Raw genomic sequence first — 24,115 nt, 5'->3', positions numbered from 1 at the left:
AACAATGCCAGCTACTGCTCGTTGAACTGTTGAAAGGGCGGGCCGTGGACAGTAGGAGTTCTCTTTGGACTATGCCACGTTTGCTTCAACACAGAAGGCCGGTTAGCTCAGTTGGTTAGAGCGTGGCGCCAAGGTCGCGGGTTCGATCCCAGTCGCTATCCTTATTAGCACAGCCTGAAATCTTAACGTGTTCATAAGCTGTTCCAGCATGCAAACCTTGCCTCACAAAAGTTTTGTATGTGGCTAAGGTAAGTCAATGATGAAGGTTTTAGAACTTTTGAGAACAGATGCAGTAAGACAGTCATTGTTATAGTGGTTAGAATCCCCGCCTCTCATGCAGTAGAGACAGTGGTTCAAATTCCCAATGGGGAGGCCTTACTTTACTATTTATGATTGTTCTGCTGGGTTTACACCTTTACAAATTAAACCCTCATGCCAATTGCAAGAGTAAACCCCTTACTCTGCGCTGTCCACCTCTGAATCCGTTGAGGGGTGCTAGCATTACATAAGTCTCAATAAATCGTCAAGGATGCATTTACTTTAATGTGCAATAAAGGGAGGCCTGACTTTACTAGTTTTGATTGTTCTGCTGGATTTACACTTTTACAAATTAAACCCTCGTGCCAATTGCAAGAGTAAACGCTTTACTCTGTGCTGTCCACCTCTGAATCCGTTGAGGGGGTGCTAGCATTACAAAAGTCTCAATAAATCGTCAAGGATGCATTTACTTTAGTGTGTGATAAAGTCATTATGTTGGTTGGCAAGGAGAATGCTGCTCTCATAATACCCGGTTTAGTACTGCGTAAGCATACATTTTAGAACTTTTAGATATACTAACTCTTGGATATATTCTACTCAGTGCCAAAGTATATATATATACAGTTAACAATCCTACAAACGTTCAAAGCACTAATTATACTATAGATCTGGAAATGCACCATTGTAGGCAGGTTTAATAGCCGTGACATAGCGATTATGACTTACCATGTGCAGGACGTTCAGTGGCATGAGCCAGGCTAGTCTACGCAAGGGGATGCTAATGTCTGAGCGCTCAATCCCTATCCATTGCTTTTGCGGTAGGTTAAGGAAATATTCCAAGCCTCTAAGCAGGTGGCAGGCTCCTGAATAGGTGCGCGAGTAGGAATAAGGCTGCTTTGGATTTGGGAAGTATTAGGGTGTGAAATTTGATCTGGGATTTTCTTTTGTCCCAGATAAATCATAACAATACATATATATATATATATATATATATATATATATATATATATATATAGTGTTTGAAAACAAATAAAGAAAGTTAATTCTTCCTTTCCACTAGATGGAGAGGCTGGCCCAAGACTGCAGTCTTCTTGCAGTGTAGCCAATATTGGAAGGAAGTTAAGCTGATGACACTTCACACAGACAGGTGAAGTGAATAACACTGATCAACTTATTATCACGGCACCTGTCAGTGGGTGGGATATATTTGGTAGCAAGTAAACAATTTGTCCTCAAAGCTGATGTGTTAGAAGCAGGAAGAATGGGAAAACGTAAGGATCTGAGCAACATTGACAAGAGCCAGGTTGTGATGGCTAGACGACTGGGTGAGAGCATCTCCAAAACTGCAGCTCTTGCCGGGTGTTCCCAGTCTGCAGTGGTCAGTGCCTATCAAAAGTGGTCCAAGGAAGGAAAAGCGGTGAACCGGCGACAGGGTCATGGGTGGACAAGGCACATTGATGCACATGGGGGTTAAGGCTGGCCAGTGTGGTCAAATCCAACGGACGAGCTACTGTAGCTCAATTTGCTGAAAGAAAGTTAATGCTGGTTCTGATAGAAAGGTGTCAGAACACACAGTGCATGGCAGGTTGTTCTGTGTAGGGCTGCAGTTCAGTCAGGGTGCCCATGCTGACCCCTGTCCACTGCCGAAAGCTCCTACAATGGGCACATGAGCATAAGACCTGGACCGTGGAGCAATGCAAGAAGGTAGCCTAGTCTGATGAATCACATTTTCTTTTACATCACGTGGATGGCCAGGTGCATGTGCGTTGCTTACCTGGACAACCCATGGCACCAGAATGCCCTATGTGAAGAAGGCAAGCCGGTGGAGACAGTGTGATGTTTTGGACAATGTTCTGCTGGGAAACCTTGGGTCCTGCCATTCATGTAGATGTTACTTTGACATGTACCACCTACCTGGGCATTTTTGCAGACCATGTACACCCTTTCATGGACACTATATTTCCTGATGGCATTGGCCTCTTTCAGGAGAATAATGCGCCCTGCCACAAAGTAAAAAGGGATCTGGCCTGGTTTGAGGAACACAACAACGAGTTCAATGTGTTGACTTGGCCTCCAAATTCTCCAGATTTCAATCCAATCGAGCATCTGTGGGATGTGCTGGACAAACAAGTCTGATCCATGGAGGCCCCACCTCGCAACTTACAGGACTTAAAGGATTTGCTGTAAACGTCTTGGTGCCAGATACCACAGCACACCATCAGAGGTCTAGTAGCGTCCATGCCTCGATGGGGCAGGGCTGTTTTGGTGGCAAAAGGGGGACCTACACAATAATAGGCAGGTGGTCATAATGTTATGGCTATTTGGTTTATGTGTCTCATGTGAGCACCAAGTGTGTGTCAAGAAGCCCGCCATCATGCCAGATCTATAGTAAACATATAGTAAGTCGCCTCAGCATCGAATGAATTTTCTTCCAATCCTAGTAGCTCTCCTTTTATTCCACTCTGTCTCGTAAAAGCTCATACCATTACAGCTCTCACACCGCAAAGTAAAAGAAAATTGGAGAATATGTTCTAATCGGTGTGTTCAGCTAGTACTATGTCACATAAAAAACAAAGTGACTAGACTGTAGCAAGGTGGGCAAGGTTAAGTGACCGAATGGTGCTATCACGAGCCTTGCTGCCTGGGACAAATACAGTTTGCTCAATATAGTTGTGTGTGCATGGATGCGTCATGCCCTCCAATGCCGGTCCTCGTTAGTATAGTTGTAAGTATCCCCGCCTGTCACGCGGGAGACCGGGGTTCGATTCCCCGACGGGGAGGTATGGTACTCTTTTTTTTTTTTTTTTTTGCTCAAGTTTACTTCATATTGTAATGGACCAATTTGTAAAAACAAAATGCAGAAATCTCAGTTCTCCATAGAGAGTGCTAAAATGACAGAACCTTTGTTGTTGTTACGTTGGTATGGCTGAATCGGCCAACAATGCCAGCTACTGCTTGTTGAACTGTTGGAAAGGCGCGCCGTGGACAGTATTCCACTCCAGTATTCTCCTTTTATTCAGCATTTGACATTCTGACGAAAAACTGAATAAAATCCATGAACCAGTAGTCTCACCATCCAATAAATTTTCTTCCAATCCTAGTAGTTAATTATTATGGCGTTCTTCTTTCATTCCACTCTGTCTCGTAAAAGCTAATAAATGGTACCATTACAGCTCTCATACAGTAAAGGAAAGCAAATTTGAGAAAATCTTCCAATCAGTGTGTCCATGTACAATTCAGCTAGTACTATGTCATATAAATAACACAGTGGCTGGACAACATTATACAATGCTAGTCCTGGTTAGTATAGTGGCAGGAATCCCCGCCGGGTGGCTATGTTTCTATATTTTGCTATTTATTTTGCTTATATTTGAATTACACAATACTGGTGTATAAGCACAAGAAGAAGGTTTGCTAGAAGTTGATCTAAGAATAGGACAACAACGTATCCGGGATCAGATATTGCTTGTACGCTTTTGTAGTCAATTTTACAAAACGCTAAACAACAGCCTAGTCACAACATGTTATAATAATGCTGGTATCGGCTCCTTCTAAGAGTGAAAATCCCCGTAGTCAGCAGGATTTGAACCTGCGCGGGGAAACCCCAATGGATTTCAAGTCCATCGCCTTAACCACTCGGCCACGACTACACGCTAACATGCTCTTGGAAGGAGCCTTTGTGTGGACAGTAGGAGTTCTCTTTGGACTATGCCACGTTTGCCTCAACACAGAAGGCCGGTTAGCTCAGTTGGTTAGAGCGTGGCGCCAAGGTCGCGGGTTCGATCCCAGTCGCTATCCTTATTAGCACAGCCTGAAATCTTAACGTGTTCATAAGCTGTTCCAGCATACAAACCTTGCCTCACAAAAGTTTTGTATGTGGCTAAGGTAAGTCAATGATGAAGGTTTTAGAACTTTTGAGAACAGATGCAGTAAGACAGTCATTGTTATAGTGGTTAGAATCCCCGCCTCTCATGCAGTAGAGACAGTGGTTCAAATTCCCAATGGGGAGGCCTTACTTTACTATTTATGATTGTTCTGCTGGGTTTACACCTTTACAAATTAAACCCTCATGCCAATTGCAAGAGTAAACCCCTTACTCTGCGCTGTCCACCTCTGAATCCGTTGAGGGGTGCTAGCATTACATAAGTCTCAATAAATCGTCAAGGATGCATTTACTTTAATGTGCAATAAAGGGAGGCCTGACTTTACTAGTTTTGATTGTTCTGCTGGATTTACACTTTTACAAATTAAACCCTCGTGCCAATTGCAAGAGTAAACGCTTTACTCTGTGCTGTCCACCTCTGAATCCGTTGAGGGGGTGCTAGCATTACAAAAGTCTCAATAAATCGTCAAGGATGCATTTACTTTAGTGTGTGATAAAGTCATTATGTTGGTTGGCAAGGAGAATGCTGCTCTCATAATACCCGGTTTAGTACTGCGTAAGCATACATTTTAGAACTTTTAGATATACTAACTCTTGGATATATTCTACTCAGTGCCAAAGTATATATATATACAGTTAACAATCCTACAAACGTTCAAAGCACTAATTATACTATAGATCTGGAAATGCACCATTGTAGGCAGGTTTAATAGCCGTGACATAGCGATTATGACTTACCATGTGCAGGACGTTCAGTGGCATGAGCCAGGCTAGTCTACGCAAGGGGATGCTAATGTCTGAGCGCTCAATCCCTATCCATTGCTTTTGCGGTAGGTTAAGGAAATATTCCAAGCCTCTAAGCAGGTGGCAGGCTCCTGAATAGGTGCGCGAGTAGGAATAAGGCTGCTTTGGATTTGGGAAGTATTAGGGTGTGAAATTTGATCTGGGATTTTCTTTTGTCCCAGATAAATCATAACAATACATATATATATATATATATATATATATATATATATATATATATATAGTGTTTGAAAACAAATAAAGAAAGTTAATTCTTCCTTTCCACTAGATGGAGAGGCTGGCCCAAGACTGCAGGTCTTCTTGCAGTGTAGCCAATATTGGAAGGAAGTTAAGCTGATGACACTTCACACAGACAGGTGAAGAGAATAACACTGATCAACTTATTATCACGGCACCTGTCAGTGGGTGGGATATATTTGGTAGCAAGTAAACAATTTGTCCTCAAAGCTGATGTGTTAGAAGCAGGAAGAATGGGAAAACGTAAGGATCTGAGCAACATTGACAAGAGCCAGGTTGTGATGGCTAGACGACTGGGTGAGAGCATCTCCAAAACTGCAGCTCTTGCCGGGTGTTCCCAGTCTGCAGTGGTCAGTGCCTATCAAAAGTGGTCCAAGGAAGGAAAAGCGGTGAACCGGCGACAGGGTCATGGGTGGACAAGGCACATTGATGCACATGGGGGTTAAGGCTGGCCAGTGTGGTCAAATCCAACGGACGAGCTACTGTAGCTCAATTTGCTGAAAGAAAGTTAATGCTGGTTCTGATAGAAAGGTGTCAGAACACACAGTGCATGGCAGGTTGTTCTGTGTAGGGCTGCAGTTCAGTCAGGGTGCCCATGCTGACCCCTGTCCACTGCCGAAAGCTCCTACAATGGGCACATGAGCATAAGACCTGGACCGTGGAGCAATGCAAGAAGGTAGCCTAGTCTGATGAATCACATTTTCTTTTACATCACGTGGATGGCCAGGTGCATGTGCGTTGCTTACCTGGACAACCCATGGCACCAGAATGCCCTATGTGAAGAAGGCAAGCCGGTGGAGACAGTGTGATGTTTTGGACAATGTTCTGCTGGGAAACCTTGGGTCCTGCCATTCATGTAGATGTTACTTTGACATGTACCACCTACCTGGGCATTTTTGCAGACCATGTACACCCTTTCATGGACACTATATTTCCTGATGGCATTGGCCTCTTTCAGGAGAATAATGCGCCCTGCCACAAAGTAAAAAGGGATCTGGCCTGGTTTGAGGAACACAACAACGAGTTCAATGTGTTGACTCGGCCTCCAAATTCTCCAGATTTCAATCCAATCGAGCATCTGTGGGATGTGCTGGACAAACAAGTCTGATCCATGGAGGCCCCACCTCGCAACTTACAGGACTTAAAGGATTTGCTGTAAACGTCTTGGTGCCAGATACCACAGCACACCATCAGAGGTCTAGTAGCGTCCATGCCTCGATGGGGCAGGGCTGTTTTGGTGGCAAAAGGGGGACCTACACAATAATAGGCAGGTGGTCATAATGTTATGGCTATTTGGTTTATGTGTCTCATGTGAGCACCAAGTGTGTGTCAAGAAGCCCGCCATCATGCCAGATCTATAGTAAACATATAGTAAGTCGCCTCAGCATCGAATGAATTTTCTTCCAATCCTAGTAGCTCTCCTTTTATTCCACTCTGTCTCGTAAAAGCTCATACCATTACAGCTCTCACACCGCAAAGTAAAAGAAAATTGGAGAATATGTTCTAATCGGTATGTTCAGCTAGTACTATGTCACATAAAAAACAAAGTGACTAGACTGTAGCAAGGTGGGCAAGGTTAAGTGACCGAATGGTGCATTTTTGCAGACCATGTACACCCTTTCATGGACACTATATTTCCTGATGGCATTGGCCTCTTTCAGGAGAATAATGCGCCCTGCCACAAAGTAAAAAGGGATCTGGCCTGGTTTGAGGAACACAACAACGAGTTCAATGTGTTGACTCGGCCTCCAAATTCTCCAGATTTCAATCCAATCGAGCATCTGTGGGATGTGCTGGACAAACAAGTCTGATCCATGGAGGCCCCACCTCGCAACTTACAGGACTTAAAGGATTTGCTGTAAACGTCTTGGTGCCAGATACCACAGCACACCATCAGAGGTCTAGTAGCGTCCATGCCTCGATGGGGCAGGGCTGTTTTGGTGGCAAAAGGGGGACCTACACAATAATAGGCAGGTGGTCATAATGTTATGGCTATTTGGTTTATGTGTCTCATGTGAGCACCAAGTGTGTGTCAAGAAGCCCGCCATCATGCCAGATCTATAGTAAACATATAGTAAGTCGCCTCAGCATCGAATGAATTTTCTTCCAATCCTAGTAGCTCTCCTTTTATTCCACTCTGTCTCGTAAAAGCTCATACCATTACAGCTCTCACACCGCAAAGTAAAAGAAAATTGGAGAATATGTTCTAATCGGTATGTTCAGCTAGTACTATGTCACATAAAAAACAAAGTGACTAGACTGTAGCAAGGTGGGCAAGGTTAAGTGACCGAATGGTGCTATCACGAGCCTTGCTGCCTGGGACAAATACAGTTTGCTCAATATAGTTGTGTGTGCATGGATGTGTCGTGCCCACCAATGCCAGTCCTCGTTAGTATAGTGGTAAGTATCCCCGCCTGTCACGCGGGAGACCGGGGTTCGATTCCCCGACGGGGAGGTATGGTACTCTTTTTTTTTTTTTTTTTGTTGCTCAAGTTTACTTCATATTGTAATGGACCAATTTGTAAAAACAAAATGCAGAAATCTCAGTTCTCCATAGAGAGTGCTAAAATGACAGAACCTTTGTTGTTGTTACGTTGGTATGGCTGAATCGGCCAACAATGCCAGCTACTGCTTGTTGAACTGTTGAAAAGGCGCGCCGTGGACAGTATTCCACTCCAGTATTCTCCTTTTATTCAGCATTTGACATTCTGACGAAAAACTGAATAAAATCCATGAACCAGTAGTCTCACCATCCAATAAATTTTCTTCCAATCCTAGTAGTTAATTATTATGGCGTTCTTCTTTCATTCCACTCTGTCTCGTAAAAGCTAATAAATGGTACCATTACAGCTCTCATACAGTAAAGGAAAGCAAATTTGAGAAAATCTTCCAATCAGTGTGTCCATGTACAATTCAGCTAGTACTATGTCATATAAATAACACAGTGGCTGGACAACATTATACAATGCTAGTCCTGGTTAGTATAGTGGCAGGAATCCCCGCCGGGTGGCTATGTTTCTATATTTTGCTATTTATTTTGCTTATATTTGAATTACACAATACTGGTGTGAATCTGACTGTTATATAAGCACAAGAAGAAGGTTTGCTAGAAGTTGATCTAAGAATAGGACAACAACGTATCCGGGATCAGATATTGCTTGTACGCTTTTGTAGTCAATTTTACAAAACGCTAAACAACAGCCTAGTCACAACATGTTATAATAATGCTGGTATCGGCTCCTTCTAAGAGTGAAAACCCCCGTAGTCAGCAGGATTTGAACCTGCGCGGGGAAACCCCAATGGATTTCAAGTCCTTCGCCTTAACCACTCGGCCACGACCACACGCTAACATGCTGTTGGAAGGAGCCTTTGTGTTCCAATATTTTTACTTTCGCACTGAACATGCAGAGATTAAAAATTTACCGTTACTATGTTGCTCAATTTCTTTCCATCAAATTCAAAAGCATTTGAATGAACTTGCAGCATCCAAACGTTAATTCTGTTTTGTGCTACTTTACATATTGTGCATTCTAGAAAGTTTGATTTCCGCTCAATTACAGCTATCCGTTGCGAACATTTGTAGTAAAAGATGGATTTCAGAGAAATTAGAACATGAACATGTTAAGGATTTCAAGCTGGATTATTTTGTGTCCATGTCTATTTGAGGCATGGTAGTCATATGTATTTAGAACTTCAACAAAATTGGCTGAAGAATTAGCTTTTGCAAGTCAATATGGGCTGCGTCCATAGAGAGTGCTAAAATGACAGAACCTTTGTTGTTGTTACGGTGGTATGGCTGAATCGGCCAACAATGCCAGCTACTGCTCGTTGAACTGTTGAAAGGGCGGGCCGTGGACAGTAGGAGTTCTCTTTGGACTATGCCACGTTTGCCTCAACACAGAAGGCCGGTTAGCTCAGTTGGTTAGAGCGTGGCGCCAAGGTCGCGGGTTCGATCCCAGTCGCTATCCTTATTAGCACAGCCTGAAATCTTAACGTGTTCATAAGCTGTTCCAGCATACAAACCTTGCCTCACAAAAGTTTTGTATGTGGCTAAGGTAAGTCAATGATGAAGGTTTTAGAACTTTTGAGAACAGATGCAGTAAGACAGTCATTGTTATAGTGGTTAGAATCCCCGCCTCTCATGCAGTAGAGACAGTGGTTCAAATTCCCAATGGGGAGGCCTTACTTTACTATTTATGATTGTTCTGCTGGGTTTACACCTTTACAAATTAAACCCTCATGCCAATTGCAAGAGTAAACCCCTTACTCTGCGCTGTCCACCTCTGAATCCGTTGAGGGGTGCTAGCATTACATAAGTCTCAATAAATCGTCAAGGATGCATTTACTTTAATGTGCAATAAAGGGAGGCCTGACTTTACTAGTTTTGATTGTTCTGCTGGATTTACACTTTTACAAATTAAACCCTCGTGCCAATTGCAAGAGTAAACGCTTTACTCTGTGCTGTCCACCTCTGAATCCGTTGAGGGGGTGCTAGCATTACAAAAGTCTCAATAAATCGTCAAGGATGCATTTACTTTAGTGTGTGATAAAGTCATTATGTTGGTTGGCAAGGAGAATGCTGCTCTCATAATACCCGGTTTAGTACTGCGTAAGCATACATTTTAGAACTTTTAGATATACTAACTCTTGGATATATTCTACTCAGTGCCAAAGTATATATATATACAGTTAACAATCCTACAAACGTTCAAAGCACTAATTATACTATAGATCTGGAAATGCACCATTGTAGGCAGGTTTAATAGCCGTGACATAGCGATTATGACTTACCATGTGCAGGACGTTCAGTGGCATGAGCCAGGCTAGTCTACGCAAGGGGATGCTAATGTCTGAGCGCTCAATCCCTATCCATTGCTTTTGCGGTAGGTTAAGGAAATATTCCAAGCCTCTAAGCAGGTGGCAGGCTCCTGAATAGGTGCGCGAGTAGGAATAAGGCTGCTTTGGATTTGGGAAGTATTAGGGTGTGAAATTTGATCTGGGATTTTCTTTTGTCCCAGATAAATCATAACAATACATATATATATATATATATATATATATATATATATATATATATATATATAGTGTTTGAAAACAAATAAAGAAAGTTAATTCTTCCTTTCCACTAGATGGAGAGGCTGGCCCAAGACTGCAGGTCTTCTTGCAGTGTAGCCAATATTGGAAGGAAGTTAAGCTGATGACACTTCACACAGACAGGTGAAGTGAATAACACTGATCAACTTATTATCACGGCACCTGTCAGTGGGTGGGATATATTTGGTAGCAAGTAAACAATTTGTCCTCAAAGCTGATGTGTTAGAAGCAGGAAGAATGGGAAAACGTAAGGATCTGAGCAACATTGACAAGAGCCAGGTTGTGATGGCTAGACGACTGGGTGAGAGCATCTCCAAAACTGCAGCTCTTGCCGGGTGTTCCCAGTCTGCAGTGGTCAGTGCCTATCAAAAGTGGTCCAAGGAAGGAAAAGCGGTGAACCGGCGACAGGGTCATGGGTGGACAAGGCACATTGATGCACATGGGGGTTAAGGCTGGCCAGTGTGGTCAAATCCAACGGACGAGCTACTGTAGCTCAATTTGCTGAAAGAAAGTTAATGCTGGTTCTGATAGAAAGGTGTCAGAACACACAGTGCATGGCAGGTTGTTCTGTGTAGGGCTGCAGTTCAGTCAGGGTGCCCATGCTGACCCCTGTCCACTGCCGAAAGCTCCTACAATGGGCACATGAGCATAAGACCTGGACCGTGGAGCAATGCAAGAAGGTAGCCTAGTCTGATGAATCACATTTTCTTTTACATCACGTGGATGGCCAGGTGCATGTGCGTTGCTTACCTGGACAACCCATGGCACCAGAATGCCCTATGTGAAGAAGGCAAGCCGGTGGAGACAGTGTGATGTTTTGGACAATGTTCTGCTGGGAAACCTTGGGTCCTGCCATTCATGTAGATGTTACTTTGACATGTACCACCTACCTGGGCATTTTTGCAGACCATGTACACCCTTTCATGGACACTATATTTCCTGATGGCATTGGCCTCTTTCAGGAGAATAATGCGCCCTGCCACAAAGTAAAAAGGGATCTGGCCTGGTTTGAGGAACACAACAACGAGTTCAATGTGTTGACTCGGCCTCCAAATTCTCCAGATTTCAATCCAATCGAGCATCTGTGGGATGTGCTGGACAAACAAGTCTGATCCATGGAGGCCCCACCTCGCAACTTACAGGACTTAAAGGATTTGCTGTAAACGTCTTGGTGCCAGATACCACAGCACACCATCAGAGGTCTAGTAGCGTCCATGCCTCGATGGGGCAGGGCTGTTTTGGTGGCAAAAGGGGGACCTACACAATAATAGGCAGGTGGTCATAATGTTATGGCTATTTGGTTTATGTGTCTCATGTGAGCACCAAGTGTGTGTCAAGAAGCCCGCCATCATGCCAGATCTATAGTAAACATATAGTAAGTCGCCTCAGCATCGAATGAATTTTCTTCCAATCCTAGTAGCTCTCCTTTTATTCCACTCTGTCTCGTAAAAGCTCATACCATTACAGCTCTCACACCGCAAAGTAAAAGAAAATTGGAGAATATGTTCTAATCGGTATGTTCAGCTAGTACTATGTCACATAAAAAACAAAGTGACTAGACTGTAGCAAGGTGGGCAAGGTTAAGTGACCGAATGGTGCTATCACGAGCCTTGCTGCCTGGGACAAATACAGTTTGCTCAATATAGTTGTGTGTGCATGGATGTGTCATGCCCACCAATGCCAGTCCTCGTTAGTATAGTGGTAAGTATCCCCTCCTGTCACGCGGGAGACCGGGGTTCGATTCCCCGACGGGGAGGTATGGTACTCTTTTTTTTTTTTTTTTTTGTTGCTCAAGTTTACTTCATATTGTAATGGACCAATTTGTAAAAACAAAATGCAGAAATCTCAGTTCTCCATAGAGAGTGCTAAAATGACAGAACCTTTGTTGTTGTTACGTTGGTATGGCTGAATCGGCCAACAATGCCAGCTACTGCTTGTTGAACTGTTGAAAAGGCGCGCCGTGGACAGTATTCCACTCCAGTATTCTCCTTTTATTCAGCATTTGACATTCTGACGAAAAACTGAATAAAATCCATGAACCAGTAGTCTCACCATCCAATAAATTTTCTTCCAATCCTAGTAGTTAATTATTATGGCGTTCTTCTTTCATTCCACTCTGTCTCGTAAAAGCTAATAAATGGTACCATTACAGCTCTCATACAGTAAAGGAAAGCAAATTTGAGAAAATCTTCCAATCAGTGTGTCCATGTACAATTCAGCTAGTACTATGTCATATAAATAACACAGTGGCTGGACAACATTATACAATGCTAGTCCTGGTTAGTATAGTGGCAGGAATCCCCGCCGGGTGGCTATGTTTCTATATTTTGCTATTTATTTTGCTTATATTTGAATTACACAATACTGGTGTGAATCTGACTGTTATATAAGCACAAGAAGAAGGTTTGCTAGAAGTTGATCTAAGAATAGGACAACAACGTATCGGGGATCAGATATTGCTTGTACGCTTTTGTAGTCAATTTTACAAAACGCTAAACAACAGCCTAGTCACAACATGTTATAATAATGCTGGTATGGGCTCCTTCTAAGAGTGAAAATCCCTGTAGTCGGCAGGATTTGAACCTGCGCGGCGAAACTCCAATGGATTTCAAGTCCATTGCCTTAACCACTCAGCCACGACGTAGTGGTAAGTATCCCTGCCTGTCACGCGGGAGACCGGGGATGCATGGTACTTATTTTTTTTTTGTTGCTCAAGTTTACTTCATATTGTAACGGACCAATTTGTAAAAACAAAATGCAGAAATCTCAGTTCTCGTATTTTGAAAACTGAGATATTTGGCGTTACGGGTAAAAAAAAGAAAAAAAAGAGCTTGCTGCGAATTTATACACACTAAGAGAAAAGGGTCGTAGTCGGCAGGATTCGAACCTGCGCGGGGAGACCCCAATGGATTTCTAGCCCATCGCCTTAACCACTCGGCCACGACTACTCACGGAATTAGGCGTACACATGTGCGTGTGTGAGCAGTTGTAGCATACAATCCTTCTCCCACACACTCTTTATATCAAACCCACGACACCAAGTGTGTGTCAAGAAACCCGCCATCATGCCAGATCTATAGTAAACATATAGTAAGTCGCCTCAGCATCGAATGAATTTTCTTCCAATCCTAGTAGCTCTCCTTTTATTCCACTCTGTCTCGTAAAAGCTCATAAACAGTACCATTACAGCTCTCACACCGCAAAGTAAAAGAAAATTGGAGAATATGTTCTAATCAGTGTGTTCAGCTAGTACTATGTCACATAAAAAACAAAGTGACTAGACTGTAGCAAGGTGGGCAAGGTTAAGTGACCGAATGGTGCTATCACGAGCCTTGCTGCCTGGGACAAATACAGTTTGCTCAATATAGTTGTGTGTGCATGGATGCGTCATGCCCACCAATGCCAGTCCTCGTTAGTATAGTGGTAAGTATCCCCGCCTGTCACGCGGGAGACCGGGGTTCTCTTTTTTTTTTTTTTTTTTTGTTGCTCAAGTTTACTTCATATTGTAATGGACCAATTTGTAAAAACAAAATGCAGAAATCTCAGTTCTCCATAGAGAGTGCTAAAATGACAGAACCTTTGTTGTTGTTACGTTGGTATGGCTGAATCGGCCAACAATGCCAGCTACTGCTTGTTGAACTGTTGAAAAGGCGCGCCGTGGACAGTATTCCACTCCAGTATTCTCCTTTTATTCAGCATTTGACATTCTGACGAAAAACTGAATAAAATCCATGAACCAGTAGTCTCACCATCCAATAAATTTTCTTCCAATCCTAGTAGTTAATTATTATGGCGTTCTTCTTTCATTCCACTCTGTCTCGTAAAAGCTAATAAATGGTACCATTACAGCTCTCATACAGTAAAGGAAAGCAAATTTGAGAAAATCTTCCAATCAGTGTGTCCATGTACAATTCAGCTAGTACTATGTCATATAAATAACACAGTGGCTGGACAACATTATACAATGCTAGTCCTGGTTAGTATAGTGGCAGGAATCCCCGCCGGGTGGCTATGTTTCTATATTTTGCTATTTATTTTGCTTATATTTGAATTACACAATACTGGTGTGAATCTGACTGTTATATAAGCACAAGAAGAAGGTTTGCTAGAAGTTGATCTAAGAATAGGACAACAACGTATCCGGGATCAGATATTGCTTGTACGCTTTTGTAGTCAATTTTACAAAACGCTAAACAACAGCCTAGTCACAACATGTTATAATAATGCTGGTACCGGCTCCTTCTAAGAGTGAAAATCCCCGTAGTCGGCAGGATTTGAACCTGCGCGGGGAAACCCCAATGGATTTCAAGTCCATCGCCTTAACCACTCGGCCACGACTACACGCTAACATGCTGTTGGAAGGAGCCTTTGTGTTCCAATATTTTTACTTTCGCACTGAACATGCAGAGATTAAAAATTTACCGTTACTATGTTGCTCAATTTCTTTCCATCAAATTCAAAAGCATTTGAATGAACTTGCAGCATCCAAACGTTAATTCTGTTTTGTGCTACTTTACATATTGTGCATTCTAGAAAGTTTGATTTCCGCTCATTTACAGCTATCCGTTGCGAACATTTGTAGTAAAAGATGGATTTCAGAGAAATTAGAACATGAACATGTTAAGGATTTCAAGCTGGATTATTTTGTGTCCATGTCTATTTGAGGCATGGTAGTCATATGTATTTAGAACTTCAACAAAATTGGCTGAAGAATTAGCTTTTGCAAGTCAATATGGGCTGCGTCCATAGAGAGTGCTAAAATGACAGAACCTTTGTTGTTGTTACGGTGGTATGGCTGAATCGGCCAACAATGCCAGCTACTGCTCGTTGAACTGTTGAAAGGGCGGGCCGTGGACAGTAGGAGTTCTCTTTGGACTATGCCACGTTTGCCTCAACACAGAAGGCCGGTTAGCTCAGTTGGTTAGAGCGTGGCGCCAAGGTCGCGGGTTCGATCCCAGTCGCTATCCTTATTAGCACAGCCTGAAATCTTAACGTGTTCATAAGCTGTTCCAGCATACAAACCTTGCCTCACAAAAGTTTTGTATGTGGCTAAGGTAAGTCAATGATGAAGGTTTTAGAACTTTTGAGAACAGATGCAGTAAGACAGTCATTGTTATAGTGGTTAGAATCCCCGCCTCTCATGCAGTAGAGACAGTGGTTCAAATTCCCAATGGGGAGGCCTTACTTTACTATTTATGATTGTTCTGCTGGGTTTACACCTTTACAAATTAAACCCTCATGCCAATTGCAAGAGTAAACCCCTTACTCTGCGCTGTCCACCTCTGAATCCGTTGAGGGGTGCTAGCATTACATAAGTCTCAATAAATCGTCAAGGATGCATTTACTTTAATGTGCAATAAAGGGAGGCCTGACTTTACTAGTTTTGATTGTTCTGCTGGATTTACACTTTTACAAATTAAACCCTCGTGCCAATTGCAAGAGTAAACGCTTTACTCTGTGCTGTCCACCTCTGAATCCGTTGAGGGGGTGCTAGCATTACAAAAGTCTCAATAAATCGTCAAGGATGCATTTACTTTAGTGTGTGATAAAGTCATTATGTTGGTTGGCAAGGAGAATGCTGCTCTCATAATACCCGGTTTAGTACTGCGTAAGCATACATTTTAGAACTTTTAGATATACTAACTCTTGGATATATTCTACTCAGTGCCAAAGTATATATATATACAGTTAACAATCCTACAAACGTTCAAAGCACTAATTATACTATAGATCTGGAAATGCACCATTGTAGGCAGGTTTAATAGCCGTGACATAGCGATTATGACTTACCATGTGCAGGACGTTCAGTGGCATGAGCCAGGCTAGTCTACGCAAGGGGATGCTAATGTCTGAGCGCTCAATCCCTATCCATTGCTTTTGCGGTAGGTTAAGGAAATATTCCAAGCCTCTAAGCAGGTGGCAGGCTCCTGAATAGGTGCGCGAGTAGGAGTAAGGCTGCTTTGGATTTGGGAAGTATTAGGGTGTGAAATTTGATCTGGGATTTTCTTTTGTCCCAGATAAATCATAACAATACATATATATATATATATATATATATAGTGTTTGAAAACAAATAAAGAAAGTTAATTCTTCCTTTCCACTAGATGGAGAGGCTGGCCCAAGACTGCAGGTCTTCTTGCAGTGTAGCCAATATTGGAAGGAAGTTAAGCTGATGACACTTCACACAGACAGGTGAAGTGAATAACACTGATCAACTTATTATCACGGCACCTGTCAGTGGGTGGGATATATTTGGTAGCAAGTAAACAATTTGTCCTCAAAGCTGATGTGTTAGAAGCAGGAAGAATGGGAAAACGTAAGGATCTGAGCAACATTGACAAGAGCCAGGTTGTGATGGCTAGACGACTGGGTGAGAGCATCTCCAAAACTGCAGCTCTTGCCGGGTGTTCCCAGTCTGCAGTGGTCAGTGCCTATCAAAAGTGGTCCAAGGAAGGAAAAGCGGTGAACCGGCGACAGGGTCATGGGTGGACAAGGCACATTGATGCACATGGGGGTTAAGGCTGGCCAGTGTGGTCAAATCCAACGGACGAGCTACTGTAGCTCAATTTGCTGAAAGAAAGTTAATGCTGGTTCTGATAGAAAGGTGTCAGAACACACAGTGCATGGCAGGTTGTTCTGTGTAGGGCTGCAGTTCAGTCAGGGTGCCCATGCTGACCCCTGTCCACTGCCGAAAGCTCCTACAATGGGCACATGAGCATAAGACCTGGACCGTGGAGCAATGCAAGAAGGTAGCCTAGTCTGATGAATCACATTTTCTTTTACATCACGTGGATGGCCAGGTGCATGTGCGTTGCTTACCTGGACAACCCATGGCACCAGAATGCCCTATGTGAAGAAGGCAAGCCGGTGGAGACAGTGTGATGTTTTGGACAATGTTCTGCTGGGAAACCTTGGGTCCTGCCATTCATGTAGATGTTACTTTGACATGTACCACCTACCTGGGCATTTTTGCAGACCATGTACACCCTTTCATGGACACTATATTTCCTGATGGCATTGGCCTCTTTCAGGAGAATAATGCGCCCTGCCACAAAGTAAAAAGGGATCTGGCCTGGTTTGAGGAACACAACAACGAGTTCAATGTGTTGACTCGGCCTCCAAATTCTCCAGATTTCAATCCAATCGAGCATCTGTGGGATGTGCTGGACAAACAAGTCTGATCCATGGAGGCCCCACCTCGCAACTTACAGGACTTAAAGGATTTGCTGTAAACGTCTTGGTGCCAGATACCACAGCACACCATCAGAGGTCTAGTAGCGTCCATGCCTCGATGGGGCAGGGCTGTTTTGGTGGCAAAAGGGGGACCTACACAATAATAGGCAGGTGGTCATAATGTTATGGCTATTTGGTTTATGTGTCTCATGTGAGCACCAAGTGTGTGTCAAGAAGCCCGCCATCATGCCAGATCTATAGTAAACATATAGTAAGTCGCCTCAGCATCGAATGAATTTTCTTCCAATCCTAGTAGCTCTCCTTTTATTCCACTCTGTCTCGTAAAAGCTCATACCATTACAGCTCTCACACCGCAAAGTAAAAGAAAATTGGAGAATATGTTCTAATCGGTGTGTTCAGCTAGTACTATGTCACATAAAAAACAAAGTGACTAGACTGTAGCAAGGTGGGCAAGGTTAAGTGACCGAATGGTGCTATCACGAGCCTTGCTGCCTGGGACAAATACAGTTTGCTCAATATAGTTGTGTGTGCATGGATGCGTCATGCCACAAATGCCAGTCCTCGTTAGTATAGTGGTAAGTATCCCCGCCTGTCACGCGGGAGACCGGGGTTTGATTCCCCGACGGGGAGGCATGGTACTCTTTTTTTTTTTTTTTTTGTTGCTCAAGTTTACTTCATATTGTAATGGACCAATTTGTAAAAACAAAATGCAGAAATCTCAGTTCTCCATAGAGAGTGCTAAAATGACAGAACCTTTGTTGTTGTTACGTTGGTATGGCTGAATCGGCCAACAATGCCAGCTACTGCTTGTTGAACTGTTGAAAAGGCGCGCCGTGGACAGTATTCCACTCCAGTATTCTCCTTTTATTCAGCATTTGACATTCTGACGAAAAACTGAATAAAATCCATGAACCAGTAGTCTCACCATCCAATAAATTTTCTTCCAATTCTAGTAGTTAATTATTATGGCGTTCTTCTCTAAGAATAGGACAACAACGTATCGGGGATCAGATATTGCTTGTACGCTTTTGTAGTCAATTTTACAAAACGCTAAACAACAGCCTAGTCACAACGTGTTATAATAATGCTGGTATGGGCTCCTTCTAAGAGTGAAAATCCCTGTAGTCGGCAGGATTTGAACCTGCGCGGCGAAACCCCAATGGATTTCAAGTCCATTGCCTTAACCACTCAGCCACGACTTAGTGGTAAGTATCCCTGCTTGTCACGCGGGAGACCGGGGTTCGATTCCCCCGACGGGGGTGCATGGTACTTATTTTTTTTTTGTTGCTCAAGTTTACTTCATATTGTAACGGACCAATTTGTAAAAACAAAATGCAGAAATCTCAGTTCTCGTATTTTGAAAACTGAGATATTTGGCGTTACGGGTAAAAAAAAGAAAAAAAAGAGCTTGCTGCGAATTTATACACACTAAGAGAAAAGGGTCGTAGTCGGCAGGATTCGAACCTGCGCGGGGAGACCCCAATGGATTTCTAGTCCATCGCCTTAACCACTCGGCCACGACTACTCACGGAATTAGGCGTACACATGTGCGTGTGTGAGCAGTTGTAGCATACAATCCTTCTCCCACACACTCTTTATATCAAACCCACGACACCAAGTGTGTGTCAAGAAACCCGCCATCATGCCAGATCTATAGTAAACATATAGTAAGTCGCCTCAGCATCGAATGAATTTTCTTCCAATCCTAGTAGCTCTCCTTTTATTCCACTCTGTCTCGTAAAAGCTCATACCATTACAGCTCTCACACCGCAAAGTAAAAGAAAATTGGAGAATATGTTCTAATCGGTGTGTTCAGCTAGTACTATGTCACATAAAAAACAAAGTGACTAGACTGTAGCAAGGTGGGCAAGGTTAAGTGACCGAATGGTGCTATCACGAGCCTTGCTGCCTGGGACAAATACAGTTTGCTCAATATAGTGGTGTGTGCATGGATGCGTCATGCCCACCAATGCCAGTCCTCGTTAGTATAGTGGTAAGTATCCCCGCCTGTCACGCGGGAGACCGGGGTTCGATTCCCTGACGGGGAGGCATGGTACTCTTTTTTTTTTTTTTTTTTGTTGCTCAAGTTTACTTCATATTGTAATGGACCAATTTGTAAAAACAAAATGCAGAAATCTCAGTTCTCCATAGAGAGTGCTAAAATGACAGAACCTTTGTTGTTGTTACGTTGGTATGGCTGAATCGGCCAACAATGCCAGCTACTGCTTGTTGAACTGTTGAAAAGGCGCGCCGTGGACAGTATTCCACTCCAGTATTCTCCTTTTATTCAGCATTTGACATTCTGACGAAAAACTGAATAAAATCCATGAACCAGTAGTCTCACCATCCAATAAATTTTCTTCCAATCCTAGTAGTTAATTATTATGGCGTTCTTCTTTCATTCCACTCTGTCTCGTAAAAGCTAATAAATGGTACCATTACAGCTCTCATACAGTAAAGGAAAGCAAATTTGAGAAAATCTTCCAATCAGTGTGTCCATGTACAATTCAGCTAGTACTATGTCATATAAATAACACAGTGGCTGGACAACATTATACAATGCTAGTCCTGGTTAGTATAGTGGCAGGAATCCCCGCCGGGTGGCTATGTTTCTATATTTTGCTATTTATTTTGATTATATTTGAATTACACAATACTGGTGTGAATCTGACTGTTATATAAGCACAAGAAGAAGGTTTGCTAGAAGTTGATCTAAGAATAGGACAACAACGTATCCGGGATCAGATATTGCTTGTACGCTTTTGTAGTCAATTTTACAAAACGCTAAACAACAGCCTAGTCACAACATGTTATAATAATGCTGGTATCGGCTCCTTCTAAGAGTGAAAATCCCCGTAGTCGGCAGGATTGGAACCTGCGCGGGGAAACCCCAATGGATTTCAAGTTCATCACCTTAACCACTCGGCCACGACTACACGCTAACATGCTGTTGGAAGGAGCCTTTGTGTTCCAATATTTTTACTTTCGCACTGAACATGCAGAGATTAAAAATTTACCGTTACTATGTTGCTCAATTTCTTTCCATCAAATTCAAAAGCATTTGAATGAACTTGCAGCATCCAAACGTTAATTCTGTTTTGTGCTACTTTACATATTGTGCATTCTAGAAAGTTTGATTTCCGCTCATTTACAGCTATCCGTTGCGAACATTTGTAGTAAAAGATGGATTTCAGAGAAATTAGAACATGAACATGTTAAGGATTTCAAGCTGGATTATTTTGTGTCCATGTCTATTTGAGGCATGGTAGTCATATGTATTTAGAACTTCAACAAAATTGGCTGAAGAATTAGCTTTTGCAAGTCAATATGGGCTGCGTCCATAGAGAGTGCTAAAATGACAGAACCTTTGTTGTTGTTACGGTGGTATGGCTGAATCGGCCAACAATGCCAGCTACTGCTCGTTGAACTGTTGAAAGGGCGGGCCGTGGACAGTAGGAGTTCTCTTTGGACTATGCCACGTTTGCCTCAACACGGAAGGCCGGTTAGCTCAGTTGGTTAGAGCGTGGCGCCAAGGTCGCGGGTTCGATCCCAGTCGCTATCCTTATTAGCACAGCCTGAAATCTTAACGTGTTCATAAGCTGTTCCAGCATACAAACCTTGCCTCACAAAAGTTTTGTATGTGGCTAAGGTAAGTCAATGATGAAGGTTTTAGAACTTTTGAGAACAGATGCAGTAAGACAGTCATTGTTATAGTGGTTAGAATCCCCGCCTCTCATGCAATAGAGACAGTGGTTCAAATTCCCAATGGGGAGGCCTTACTTTACTATTTATGATTGTTCTGCTGGGTTTACACCTTTACAAATTAAACCCTCATGCCAATTGCAAGAGTAAACCCCTTACTCTGCGCTGTCCACCTCTGAATCCGTTGAGGGGTGCTAGCATTACATAAGTCTCAATAAATCGTCAAGGATGCATTTACTTTAATGTGCAATAAAGGGAGGCCTGACTTTACTAGTTTTGATTGTTCTGCTGGATTTACACTTTTACAAATTAAACCCTCGTGCCAATTGCAAGAGTAAACGCTTTACTCTGTGCTGTCCACCTCTGAATCCGTTGAGGGGGTGCTAGCATTACAAAAGTCTCAATAAATCGTCAAGGATGCATTTACTTTAGTGTGTGATAAAGTCATTATGTTGGTTGGCAAGGAGAATGCTGCTCTCATAATACCCGGTTTAGTACTGCGTAAGCATACATTTTAGAACTTTTAGATATACTAACTCTTGGATATATTCTACTCAGTGCCAAAGTATATATATATACAGTTAACAATCCTACAAACGTTCAAAGCACTAATTATACTATAGATCTGGAAATGCACCATTGTAGGCAGGTTTAATAGCCGTGACATAGCGATTATGACTTACCATGTGCAGGACGTTCAGTGGCATGAGCCAGGCTAGTCTATGCAAGGGGATGCTAATGTCTGAGCGCTCAATCCCTATCCATTGCTTTTGCGGTAGGTTAAGGAAATATTCCAAGCCTCTAAGCAGGTGGCAGGCTCCTGAATAGGTGCGCGAGTAGGAATAAGGCTGCTTTGGATTTGGGAAGTATTAGGGTGTGAAATTTGATCTGGGATTTTCTTTTGTCCCAGATAAATCATAACAATACATATATATATATATATATATATATATATATATATATAGTGTTTGAAAACAAATAAAGAAAGTTAATTCTTCCTTTCCACTAGATGGAGAGGCTGGCCCAAGACTGCAGGTCTTCTTGCAGTGTAGCCAATATTGGAAGGAAGTTAAGCTGATGACACTTCACACAGACAGGTGAAGTGAATAACACTGATCAACTTATTATCACGGCACCTGTCAGTGGGTGGGATATATTTGGTAGCAAGTGAACAATTTGTCCTCAAAGCTGATGTGTTAGAAGCAGGAAGAATGGGAAAACGTAAGGATCTGAGCAACATTGACAAGAGCCAGGTTGTGATGGCTAGACGACTGGGTGAGAGCATCTCCAAAACTGCAGCTCTTGCCGGGTGTTCCCAGTCTGCAGTGGTCAGTGCCGATCAAAAGTGGTCCAAGGAAGGAAAAGCGGTGAACCGGCGACAGGGTCATGGGTGGACAAGGCACATTGATGCACATGGGGGTTAAGGCTGGCCAGTGTGGTCAAATCCAACGGACGAGCTACTGTAGCTCAATTTGCTGAAAGAAAGTTAATGCTGGTTCTGATAGAAAGGTGTCAGAACACACAGTGCATGGCAGGTTGTTCTGTGTAGGGCTGCAGTTCAGTCAGGGTGCCCATGCTGACCCCTGTCCACTGCCGAAAGCTCCTACAATGGGCACATGAGCATAAGACCTGGACCGTGGAGCAATGCAAGAAGGTAGCCTAGTCTGATGAATCACATTTTCTTTTACATCACGTGGATGGCCAGGTGCATGTGCGTTGCTTACCTGGACAACCCATGGCACCAGAATGCCCTATGTGAAGAAGGCAAGCCGGTGGAGACAGTGTGATGTTTTGGACAATGTTCTGCTGGGAAACCTTGGGTCCTGCCATTCATGTAGATGCTACTTTGACATGTACCACCTACCTGGGCATTTTTGCAGACCATGTACACCCTTTCATGGACACTATATTTCCTGATGGCATTGGCCTCTTTCAGGAGAATAATGCGCCCTGCCACAAAGTAAAAAGGGATCTGGCCTGGTTTGAGGAACACAACAACGAGTTCAATGTGTTGACTCGGCCTCCAAATTCTCCAGATTTCAATCCAATCGAGCATCTGTGGGATGTGCTGGACAAACAAGTCTGATCCATGGAGGCCCCACCTCGCAACTTACAGGACTTAAAGGATTTGCTGTAAACGTCTTGGTGCCAGATACCACAGCACACCATAAGAGGTCTAGTAGCGTCCATGCCTCGATGGGGCAGGGCTGTTTTGGTGGCAAAAGGGGGACCTACACAATAATAGGCAGGTGGTCATAATGTTATGGCTATTTGGTTTATGTGTCTCATGTGAGCACCAAGTGTGTGTCAAGAAGCCCGCCATCATGCCAGATCTATAGTAAACATATAGTAAGTCGCCTCAGCATCGAATGAATTTTCTTCCAATCCTAGTAGCTCTCCTTTTATTCCACTCTGTCTCGTAAAAGCTCATACCATTACAGCTCTCACACCGCAAAGTAAAAGAAAATTGGAGAATATGTTCTAATCGGTGTGTTCAGCTAGTACTATGTCACATAAAAAACAAAGTGACTAGACTGTAGCAAGGTGGGCAAGGTTAAGTGACCGAATGGTGCTATCACGAGCCTTGCTGCCTGGGACAAATACAGTTTGCTCAATATAGTTGTGTGTGCATGGATGCGTAATGCCCACAAACGCCAGTCCTCGTTAGTATAGTGGTAAGTATCCCCGCCTGTCACGCGGGAGACCGGGGTTCGATTCTCCGACGGGGAGGCATGGTACTCTTTTTTTTTTTTTTGCTCAAGTTTACTTCATATTGTAATGGACCAATTTGTAAAAACAAAATGCAGAAATCTCAGTTCTCCATAGAGAGTGCTAAAATGACAGAACCTTTGTTGTTGTTACGGTGGTATGGCTGAATCGGCCAACAATGCCAGCTACTGCTTGTTGAACTGTTGAAAAGGCGCGCCGTGGACAGTATTCCAC

At 43.1% G+C, this 24,115-nt stretch overlaps 10 non-coding genes across 10 annotated transcripts; 4 read left to right on the top strand and 6 right to left on the bottom strand.

Moving 5' to 3' along the window:
- Positions 1 to 3,826: 3,826 nt before the first annotated feature.
- TRNAS-UGA (transfer RNA serine (anticodon UGA)) lies at positions 3,827 to 3,908 on the bottom strand. Its single transcript has one exon. It is a non-coding gene; the product is annotated as a tRNA-Ser (tRNA).
- A 3,657-nt stretch (positions 3,909 to 7,565) lies between these two features.
- TRNAD-GUC (transfer RNA aspartic acid (anticodon GUC)) lies at positions 7,566 to 7,637 on the top strand. Its single transcript has one exon. It is a non-coding gene; the product is annotated as a tRNA-Asp (tRNA).
- Positions 7,638 to 8,442: 805 nt separating this feature from the next.
- Positions 8,443 to 8,524, bottom strand: TRNAS-UGA (transfer RNA serine (anticodon UGA)). The gene has a single exon. It is a non-coding gene; the product is annotated as a tRNA-Ser (tRNA).
- A 4,618-nt stretch (positions 8,525 to 13,142) lies between these two features.
- TRNAS-AGA (transfer RNA serine (anticodon AGA)) lies at positions 13,143 to 13,224 on the bottom strand. The gene has a single exon. It is a non-coding gene; the product is annotated as a tRNA-Ser (tRNA).
- A 1,311-nt stretch (positions 13,225 to 14,535) lies between these two features.
- Positions 14,536 to 14,617, bottom strand: TRNAS-UGA (transfer RNA serine (anticodon UGA)). The gene has a single exon. It is a non-coding gene; the product is annotated as a tRNA-Ser (tRNA).
- A 3,411-nt stretch (positions 14,618 to 18,028) lies between these two features.
- Positions 18,029 to 18,100, top strand: TRNAD-GUC (transfer RNA aspartic acid (anticodon GUC)). The gene has a single exon. It is a non-coding gene; the product is annotated as a tRNA-Asp (tRNA).
- An 813-nt stretch (positions 18,101 to 18,913) lies between these two features.
- Positions 18,914 to 18,995, bottom strand: TRNAS-AGA (transfer RNA serine (anticodon AGA)). The gene has a single exon. It is a non-coding gene; the product is annotated as a tRNA-Ser (tRNA).
- A 451-nt stretch (positions 18,996 to 19,446) lies between these two features.
- Positions 19,447 to 19,518, top strand: TRNAD-GUC (transfer RNA aspartic acid (anticodon GUC)). Its single transcript has one exon. It is a non-coding gene; the product is annotated as a tRNA-Asp (tRNA).
- Positions 19,519 to 20,324: 806 nt separating this feature from the next.
- TRNAS-UGA (transfer RNA serine (anticodon UGA)) lies at positions 20,325 to 20,406 on the bottom strand. Its single transcript has one exon. It is a non-coding gene; the product is annotated as a tRNA-Ser (tRNA).
- Positions 20,407 to 23,830: 3,424 nt separating this feature from the next.
- Positions 23,831 to 23,902, top strand: TRNAD-GUC (transfer RNA aspartic acid (anticodon GUC)). The gene has a single exon. It is a non-coding gene; the product is annotated as a tRNA-Asp (tRNA).
- Positions 23,903 to 24,115: the final 213 nt, after the last annotated feature.

The sequence above is a fragment of the Sceloporus occidentalis genome, unplaced genomic scaffold (genome assembly GCF_023333645.1).
Source record: "Sceloporus occidentalis isolate IW3139 unplaced genomic scaffold, rSceOcc1.0.p SCAF_22, whole genome shotgun sequence".
Taxonomy (NCBI): Eukaryota; Metazoa; Chordata; class Lepidosauria; order Squamata; family Phrynosomatidae; genus Sceloporus; species Sceloporus occidentalis.
This window is presented reverse-complemented; position numbering and strand designations above follow the sequence as displayed.